Source organism: Nicotiana sylvestris, chromosome 10, assembly GCF_000393655.2.
Source record: "Nicotiana sylvestris chromosome 10, ASM39365v2, whole genome shotgun sequence".
Classification (NCBI taxonomy): domain Eukaryota; kingdom Viridiplantae; phylum Streptophyta; class Magnoliopsida; order Solanales; family Solanaceae; genus Nicotiana; species Nicotiana sylvestris.
In genome coordinates, this window is record NC_091066.1 from 156,148,427 (window position 1) to 156,159,089 (window position 10,663).

Sequence of the window (10,663 nt, forward strand, 5' to 3'; positions counted from 1 at the left end):
ATAAGGTTGTTGTTCCATCAAAATTAGGTGGACTAGTCATGAGAAATAATAACAAATTAGTAGTAATTATGTTATTTAATCTTTTGAGCAGACCAATGAAAGTCATGTAATAAAATAAGGAAAAAGGAAAAGTGAAAATGACTTTTCCAAATCAATAATTAAGGGTGATGACCTGATAGGTATCTTACGTATTAGAACCTAATTCTGTGCTTTGAAGCCTTGAAATATCTCATCTTAGCCCTTTTGATTTGCATGCGCATGCCGAGTGATTTTTCGAGAAAAATTCTAGGTTAAAAAAATGAGAAAATATGAAATTTTTGCCTTAAAATCCATTTGAGTTGACTTCGGTCAATATTTAGAGCAAACGGACACGGATCCGTATTTTGACAGTTCCGGTTGGTCCGTATCATAATTTGGGACTTGGGCATATGCCTGGAATCAAATTCAGAAGTCCCTAACTCGAATTATTGCATTTTGGTGCAATTTGAAAGCTTAAAAGCTTAATGACTTTGAAAGTTTGACCAATGTTTGACTTTATTTATATCGAGTCTGTATTTTGGTTCCAGAATACGGTATAGGTCCACTACTATATTTATGACTTGTCTGTCAAATTTGATGAGAAACAGAGTCGGTTTGACGTGATTCAGACGTCCGGTTGTAAAAATAGAAGTTCATGAGTTTTCTTGAAAATTCCCATTGATTTGATGCTCAATTCATAGTTCTAGGTGTTATTTTGGCGATTTGATCGCGCGAGAAAGTTCGAATGATATTTTTAGACTTGTGTGCATATTTGGTTCAGAGCCCCAAGGGCTCGGGTGAGTTTCAGATAGGCTACAGAGTGAATTTGGACTTAGAAACATTGCTGGTGTGCTTCAGTTCTAGTGCAGGCCTCAGACCTCTCAATTGCGAGATCAGGCTTCGCATTTGTGACATTTGTTAGGTTCGCATTTGCGAAGAGTAGTTAGGGCACCTCAAGTTCGCATTTGCGAACAATATTTCGCATTTGCGAAGTGGGGCTGGGGTAGGCTAGGTCGCATTTGCGATCAATCTGGTCACAAATGCGGAAGATCAATGTTCGCATTTGCGAATAAATCATCGCAAATGAGATGAAAGAAGAAATGGGAGGACTTCGCTTGTGCGACTATTTCTTTGCATTTGCGGGGCTCGCATTTGCAAACCCCCGGTCGCAAATACGGCATCTGCGACTCATCAAATAGCTAAGAAACAAGATTTTTGTTCATTCTTCAAATTTTCAAAACAAGAAAACCCTAGAGGTGATTTTTTAAAGAACTCTTTTTCCTCAAATCATTGGTAAGTGATTTCAATCTATTTTCTTTTAATTTTTCATTACATTTCCTAAGATTTCAACCTAAAATATAGTATTTTCATGGTGGAGATCGGTGGTTTGGGTAGAATAAGAAATTTTTGTAAAATTAGAATTTAGACCTAAAATTGAGGTCAGATTCCATAATAAATTATATAACCGAGGGGTGAATGAGTAATCGGGATTTGGTTCGAATTTTGGGTTTGGACCAAGCGGGTCCGGGAGTTGACTTTTTCAATAATAACCTAAATTGAATCCTTTGCAATCGTAGGTAGTTTCTAAGGCTTAATTTGAATCGTTTGGTTAGTAATTTGCTAGATTCTATTAGTTTGGAGCCTTGTTTGAAAGGCAAAGCGTTGGTTGAGCTTTGAGTGGACCTTTCTAGCGAGGTAAGTGTCGTGTTTAACCTTGACTTGAGGGATTAGTGTTTGTTTGTCTATGTGCTACATGTTTAAATGTCGGGTACAACGTATATGTGACGTGATGCGTACTTATGCATTGTTGTTGGGTTAAAACATGCGGGTGGGACTTGTTCTTTGTAATTTATTACTTACTATGATCATGTAATCCATTCTTAGACTAGCTACTCATTAAATTGATCGTTCTTACCACATTTATGGGCTTTGTGATAGCTGAGCATTGTTTCTAAAGTTGAGATTTGTATTGTGGAATCATTGGTGACGTAACGCTTGTTCTTGTTGATTCTATCTCCCTATTGTTACTTGTTCATTGTTATATAGTAAGGGATAATGTTAATGTACGAAGGGTGATGCAGTGCCGTATGTGAGTGTTAATGCACGAAGGGTGATGATGTGCCATATTGTGAGAGTTAATGCACGAAGGGTGATGTCGTGCCATATTTTTGAGAGTTAATCCATGAAGGATGATGTCGTGCCGTGTCTATTGATTTGTGATGAAAGTGAGCGTAAAAGCACGAAGGGTGATTCCGTGCAATTATTATTGTTTCATTGCAAGGTGGAGAGTAAAGGCACGAAGGGTGATTGTCACGACCCGGATTTACCATCCTCGGGAGTCGTGATGGCACCTATTAATGTGAGCTACGCAAGCCAATTATTGAACATATTACCTTTATCCATTTTAATACCCTTTTAGCATTTATAAAGCAATAATGTGAAAAATAACAGAAATTTCGTTAAGCGGAAGAAATGTAGTAAAATATCTGAAATATGAATCTAATACAACTCTTTAAGCCTTAATCACCCAGAACTGGTGTCATAATACCACAGACGATCTAAGAGTGCTAAATACAAAATCTGAAAATAAAGATACACTGTTTCTGAATTAAAGAAATGAAAAAGGAAATAAAGGATAGAGGAGACGCCAGGGCCCGCGGACTCATGTAGGACTACTTCGGGTTGCCTGTTTGACTGAAGGCAGCAACCTCACTGCGGTCCGAAGTCTACAACACTTGGATATGCACAAATGAGTGCAGAGCGTAGTATCAGCACAACCGACCCCATGTGTTGGTAAGTGTCTAGCCTAACCTCGGCGAAGTAGTGACGAGGCTAGGACCAGACTACCAAATAAACCTGTGCAGTTATATCATAAACAGTGGAAATAGAAGTAGATAATTGCAATTAAAATTGGGTAGGGGAAACATGCTTCGGGGAATAACAAATAACAACAGAATATCAAGAGAATATAAAGAAACTAAATTCCAATTACTAACACGGATAGGGAAACAAATGCAGGGTTAACTTTTATTTCACCTCTCGTTGCAGGCGTGGAACCCGCTCTCATTTCCTGTATCTCACTGCAGGCGTGCAACACGATCCCTTTTCACATATCTCGTTGCAGGCGTGCAACGCGCTCCCATTTCACATATCTTGTTGTAGGCGTGCAACCCGCTGCCATTTCACATATCTCGTTGCTGGCGTGCAACCCGCTCCTATTTCACATATCTCGTTTTAGGCATGCAACCCGCTCCCATTTCACATATCTCGTTGCAGGCGTGCAATCCGCTCCCATTTTACATATCTCGTTACAGGCGTGCAACCCGCTCCCATTTCACATATCTCATTGCAGTCGTGCAACCCGCTCCTATTTCACATATCTCATTGCAGGCGGCAAGGGAAGAATAATATCAAAACAAACATCACTGCAACGGAATAATTACATGACAACAACATCCCGACAAGGGAACAATAATGACAATAGCATGTGAAGCGCAATAAACCACAACAGAGTCATAACAATTACAATACAAGACTCACGGGCATGCTTGACACTAACGTATAGATACTCGTCACCATGCCTATACGTCGTACTCCACAATTAACACTTAGCAAATAAGACACGACTCTTAATCCTCAAGCTAAGGTTAGACCAAACACTTACCTCGATTCTACTATTGCTTTACCTCGTGATTCAACCACCAATTCACTTGTATGTAGACACAATTTACTTAATTACATCAATAAACGCTAAATGAATTAACTCCAATACATGAAAAATGAGTTTTCCAAAGTTTTACCCAAAAAGTCAAAAATCGCCCCTGGCCTACATGGTCAAAACCCGAGGTTCAAACCAAAACCCGATTACCCATTCCCCCACGAACCCAAATATATAATTTGTTTTGAAATCGGAAATCCTTAATTTTTGAAAAACCTAGGTTCTACTCAAAACACTCAATTTTCCCCATGAAAATCATTGATTTTGAGTTGAAATCATGTTAAAATATGTTAATGATTGAAGAAAACGAGTTAAAATTGACTTACAATCGATTTGGAAGAAGAGTTTTTCTTGAAAAATCGCCCAAGGGAGTTTGTGTTTTGAAAAAATGTGAAAATGGTTGATTTTCGGCTAAGTATAAAAATTGTAGGTTGCAGGTATGGGAATTGCGAACCCCGACCCTAGCTATATTCGCATTTGCGAAGGGGGTTCTCGCAATTGCGATTTGGAAATGCAAACAAGGGGTCGCATTTGCGATAACAGGCCCAAAAGGTGTGTATCACATTTACAAAGGGAATCTCGCATTTGCGAGATGGAGCTGGCCTGGGCTGCTTTCACAATTGCGACAAGGCCCTTGCATTTGCAACATCGCATTTGCAAGCCAGGCTTCACAAATGCAAAGCCTGCAGGCCTGAACACACCAGCTATAAAACCTGTAATTCATCAAGTCCAAAATTCACCCCGTGGACTATCCAAAACACACCCGAGCCCTCAGGGCTCCAAACCAAACATGCACACCAACCTAAAAATATCATACGAACTCTATCTTGCATTCAATTCACTAAAATAACATCAACAACTATGAATTAACATCAAAATTATAAAATTTCTTAAGAACTTTAAACTTGCAGAATTTCTCAAATAAGGTCCGATTCACGTCATTTCAAATTCGTTTCTTACCAATTTTCACAGGCTCGACTCAAGTCATATATAGGACCTGTACCAGGTTCCGGAACCAAAATATGGGCCCGATACCAATGGTTTCAAACACATTTCACTTTCAAAAACTCATAATTAATTCAGTAAAATAATTTCTTTCAAAAATTCATTTCTCGGGCTTGAGACCTCGAAATTCAATTCTGAGCATACGCCCAAGTCCCATGTTTTGCTATGGACCCTCCAGGACCGTCAAATCACGGGTCCGGGTTCGTTTGCCCAAAATGTTGACCGAAGTCAAATTAATTCATTTTACAATCAAAATTCCTTATTTTCACAAATTTTCACATAATGTCTATCCGGCTACGCATACGAACTGCGCACACAAATTGAAGTGACGCTGAAAGAGGTTTCTAAGACCTCGGAATGCATCATTAAGTTCTAAAACAAGTGATGACCTTTTGGATCATCATATTCTCCACCTCTAAAATAACCGTTCATCCTCGAATGGACATAAGAAGGAAGTACCTGAGTCGGGGAAAAGATGGGGATAACGGCTCCGCATATCGGACTCAGACTCCCAGGTCGATGCCTCGGCGGGCTGATCTCTCCACTGAACACGAACAGAAGGAATGCTCTTAGATCTCAAGTGACGAACCTGGCGGTCTAGAATAGCTGCCTACTTCTCCTCATAAGACAAGTCCTTGTCCAACTGGACAGTGCTGAAATCTAACACGTGGGATGGATCTCCGTGATATTTCCAAAGCCTGGACACATGAAACACTAGATACATTGCTGATAAACTTGGCGGCAACGCAAGTCTGTAAGTCACCTCTCCCACTCAATCAAGAATCTCAAAAGATCAAATGAACCTAGGGCTAAGCTTGCCCTTCTTACCAAATCTCATCACACCCTTCATAGATGACACTCGAAGCAGTACTTGCTCACCGACAATGAATGCCAAATCACGAACCTTGCGGTCGGCATAACTCTTTTACCTGGACTTAGGTATATGAAGCCTATCCTGAATGATCCTGACCTTGTCCAAGGCATCCTGTATTAGATCCGTACCCAACAACCGAGCTTCCCCTAGCTCAAACCATCCAACCGACGACCGATACCGCCTACCATACAAAGCCTCGTAAGGAGCTATTTGGATACTCGACTGGTAGCTATTGTTGTAGGAAAACTCCGCTAAAGGCAAAAACTGATCCCACGAGCCTCCAAAGTCAATGACACAAGCTCGAAGCATATCCTCCAAATTCTGAATGGTCCACTCGGACTACCCGTCCATCTGAGGATGAAGCATTGTGCTCAACTCAACCCGTGTGCCCAACTCTCGCTGAACTGTTCTCCAGAAATGGGAGGTAAACTGTGTACCTCGGTCCGATAATAGACTCGGGTACACCATGCAGTCGAATAATCTCCCAGATATAAAGATTAGCTAACCTATCGGAAGAGTAGGAGACTGCCACATGAATGAAATGTGCTGACTTGGTCAGCCTATCAACAATAACCCACACTGCATCGAACTTTCTCCGAGTCCGAGAGAGTCCAACAACGAAGTCCATAGTGATACTCTCCCACTTCCACTCAGGAATCTCAATCTTCTAGAACAAACCCCTAGGCCTCTGATGCTCGTACTTAACTTGCTGACAGTTTAAATACTGATCCACATACGCAACGATATCCTTCTTCATTCTCCTCCACCAATAATGTTGTAGCAAATCCTGATAAATCTTAGCAGCACCCAGGTGAATAGAGTACCGAGAACTATGGGCCTCCTCTAAAATCAACTCTCGGAGTCCATCCACATTAGGCACACAAACTTGACCCTGCAATCTCAAAACTCCATTATCACCTAAGGTAACCTGCTCGGCACCTCCGTGTTGCACCGTGTCTCTAAGGACGCACAAATAAGGATCATCATACTACCGATCTCGGATACGCTCCAATAAAGAAGAACGAGCGACTGTGCAAGTTAACACACGACTAGGCTCAAAAACATCCAACCTCACGAAGTGATTGGCCAAAGCCTGAACATCCAAAGCAAGCGGTCTCTCACCGACCAGAATATAAGCAAGACTGCCCCTACTGGCTGACTTTCTACTCAAAGCATCGGCCACTACATTGGCCTTTCCCGGATGATATAGGATGGTGATATCAGAATCTTTTAATAGCTCTAACCACTTTCTCTGCCTCAAATTTAGCTCCTTCTGCTTGAATAAAAACTGCAGACTCTTGTGATCCGTGAACACCTCACATGCCACGCCATACAGATAATACCTCCAGATCTTCAATGCGTGAATAATGGCTGCTAACTCCAAATCATGAACCGGATAGTTCTTCTCATGAATCTTCAACTGCCGCGAAGCATATGCAATGACCTTGCCATCCTGCATCAATACTGTACCAAGTCCAATATGAGATGCATCACAATAAACTGTATAAGGCCATGAACCTATGGGCAAAACCAACACCGGTGTTGTAGTCAGAGCTGCCTTGAGCTTCTGAAAGCTTGCCTCACATTCGTCCGACCGTCTGAACTGGGCACCCTTTTGGGTCAACACGATCATCGGGGCTGCGATAGATGAAAACCCCTCCACAAACCGATGATAGTAGCCTGCCAATCCCAAGAAACTTTGTATCTCTGTAGCTGATGCTGGTCTAGGCCAGTTCTTGACTGCCTCAATCTTCTTCGGATCAACCTGAATACCCCGGATACAACATGACCCAAGAATGCAACTGAACTCAACCAAAACTCACATTTCAAAAACTTCGCATACAACTGACTATCCCTCAAAGTTTGAAGAACCACTCTAAGATGTTGTTCGTGTTCATCCCGACTACGGGAATAGATCAAAATATCATCAATGAAGACTATCACTAACAAATCAAAGTAAGGCCTGAACACTCGGTTCATCAACTCCATAAAAGCTGCTGGGGCATTTGTCAACCCGAATGACGCCACCAAGAACTCATAATGCCCGTATCGAGTGCGAAAAGCTTTCTTAGGGACATCGGATACCCTAATCCTCAACTGATGGTAGCCAGATATCAAGTCAATCTTCGAGAATACCTTGGCACCCTGAAACTGATAAAAAAAATCATCAATCCTCGGCAATGGATACTTATTCTTGATTGTAACCTTGTTCAACTGCAGGTAATCAATACACATTCTCATTGATCTGTCCTTCTTCTTAACAAACAACACTGGCACCCCAAGGCGAAACACTAGGTATAATGAAACCTTTCTCAAGAAGGTCTTGTAACTGCTCCTTCAACTCTTTCAACTCAGGCGGGGCAGTACGGTACGGCGGGATAGAAATGGGCTGGGTTCCCAGAGCCAAATCAATCCAAAAGTCAATATCCCTGTAGGGTGGCATACCTGGCAGGTCTGAAGGGAATACCTTAGGAAACTCACGAACAACGGGCATAGAATCAATAGAAGGGACCTCGGCACTAGAATCACGAACATAGGTCAATTAGGCCAAACACCCCTTCTCGACCATACGTCGAGCCTTCATATAAGAAATAACATTGTGGGTAGAATAACTAGGAGTCTCTATCCACTCTAAACGAGGTAAAACTAGCAAGGCTAAGGTCACAGTCTTGGCATGACAGTCCAAGATAGCATGGTAAGGTGATAACCAGTCCATCCCTAATATGACATTGAAATCAACCATGTCTAGAATAAGCAAATCTACATGAGTCTCAAGACCCCAATCGCAACTACACATGAACGATGGACTCGATCTACCATAATAGAATCACCCATCGGTGTAGACACATAAATAGGAGCACTCAAAGAACTACTAGTCATGACCAAATACGATACAAAATAAGATGACATATAGGAGTATGTAGATCCTGGATCAAATAAAACTGAAGCATCTCTGCTACAAACCAGAACAGTACCTGTGATAACTGCATCAGAAGCCTCAGCCTCGGGCCTAGATGGAAGAACATAACATCGGGGATAGGCCCTACCACCCTGAACTACATCTCTAGGATGGCCTGATACTGGCTGGCCTCCACCTCTAGCGGTCTGAGCTCCACCTCTAATACCTCTATCTCCACCTCTAGCTGGATGCGCGGACTGTGGAACACCTAATGCCTGAACTATGGCACGGGAACCCTGCTGCTGAGAACTGCCCGGTGCTTGAGGGAAAAATCTAGCAATGTGCCTCGTGTCGCCATAAATAAAACAAGCCCTCGGCTGCTAGGGCTAATGACCTGTAAACTCTGAAGCGGCGGTGCACTGATAGGAGCTGGTGGTGCACTGTAGGACTGCTGATCAAAATACTACATATGTGGACCACGGCCACTTGAAGCACCGTGAGAAACCTGAAGTGCTGACAGAAAAGGACTAGGAGGATGGCCTCTACCATATAAATCTCTGCCTCCAGACGAGGTACCACTGAATTGGCCTAAATGACGAGGCCTCTTGACAGACCCTTGACCACCTCCCTGCGATAGAACCATCTCAACTCTCCTGACCACATTGGCCGCCTCCTGGAAAGAAATCTCACTCCCAGTCTCCTAGGCCATCTGAAGTCGAATCGGCTGAATAAGTCCCTCAATGAACCTCCTTACCCTCTCTCTCTCGGTGGGAAATATGACAAGAGCATGACAAGCCAAGTCAATGAATCTGGTCTCATACTGAGTAATAGTCATAGAAATTTGATAGAGACGCTTAAACGGCCTCCGATAGATCTTTCTCTGAGTAATAGGAAGAAACTTCTCCAGAAATAACTAAGTAAACTACTCCCAAGTCAAAGCTGGTGATCCGGCTGGTCTAGCCAAGCAATAATCTCTCCACCAAGTCTTGGCGGATCAAGATAATTGAAAAGTAGAAAAATCGACCCCGTTGGTCTCCACGATCCCCATGTTCCTGAGAACCTCATGAAAGCTGTCTAGATAATCCTGGGGATCCTCAAAAGATGCACCGCTGAAAGTAGTAATGAAGAGCTTGGTAAAACCTATCCAACCTCTATAAAGCTTTCGAAGACGTAGATGATCTATCACCGGTCTGTGCAGCTGCTCCACTGAAGAAGCGGTACGTGACTTCGCCATTTGTGAAAGGACAAGAGTAGAGGTTTCAGTTTAACAGTGAGAGAACAAAAACCGCACGACAAAGAAGAATAGAAGTGAAACTTTTCCTAACTCCATAACCTCTAGGGGATAAATACAGACGTCTCTGTACCGATCCCTCAAACTCTACTAAGCTTGTCTATTAACTGTAAGACCCATGTAAACTAGAGCTCTGATACCAACTTATCACGACGCGGATTTCCCACCCTCGGGAGTCATGATGGAGCCTACTAATGTGAGCTAGGCAAGCCAATTATTGAACAGATTACCTTTATCCAGTTTTATACCCTTTTAGCATTTATAAAGTAATAATGTGAAAAACAGCGAAAGTTTCATTAAGCAGAAGAAATGTAGTAAAATATGTGAAATATGAATCTAATGCAACTCTTTAAACCTTAATCACCTAGAACTGGTGTCACAGTACCACAGATGATCTAAGAGTGTTAAATACAATGTCTAAAAATAAAGATACACTGTTTCTGAATCAAAGAAATGAAATAGGAAATAAAGGATAGAGGAGACGCCAGGGCCCGTAGACGCCTGCAGGACTACCTCGGGTCACCTGTTGGACTGAAGGTAGCAACCTCACTGTGGTCGTCTATAGAACTGGGATCTGCACAAAGAATGCAGAGTGTAGTATCAGCACAACCGACCCCATGTGCTGATAAATGTCTAGCCTAACCTCGATGAAGTAGTGACGAGGCTAGGACCAGACTACCAAATAAACCTATGCAGTTATATAATAAATATCATAAATAGAAGCAGATAATTGCAATTAAAATTGGGTAGGGGAAACATGCTTCAGGGAATAACAGATAACAACAGAATATCAAGAGAATATAATGAAACCAAAATCCAATTACTAACATGGATAGGGAAACAAATACAGGGTTAACT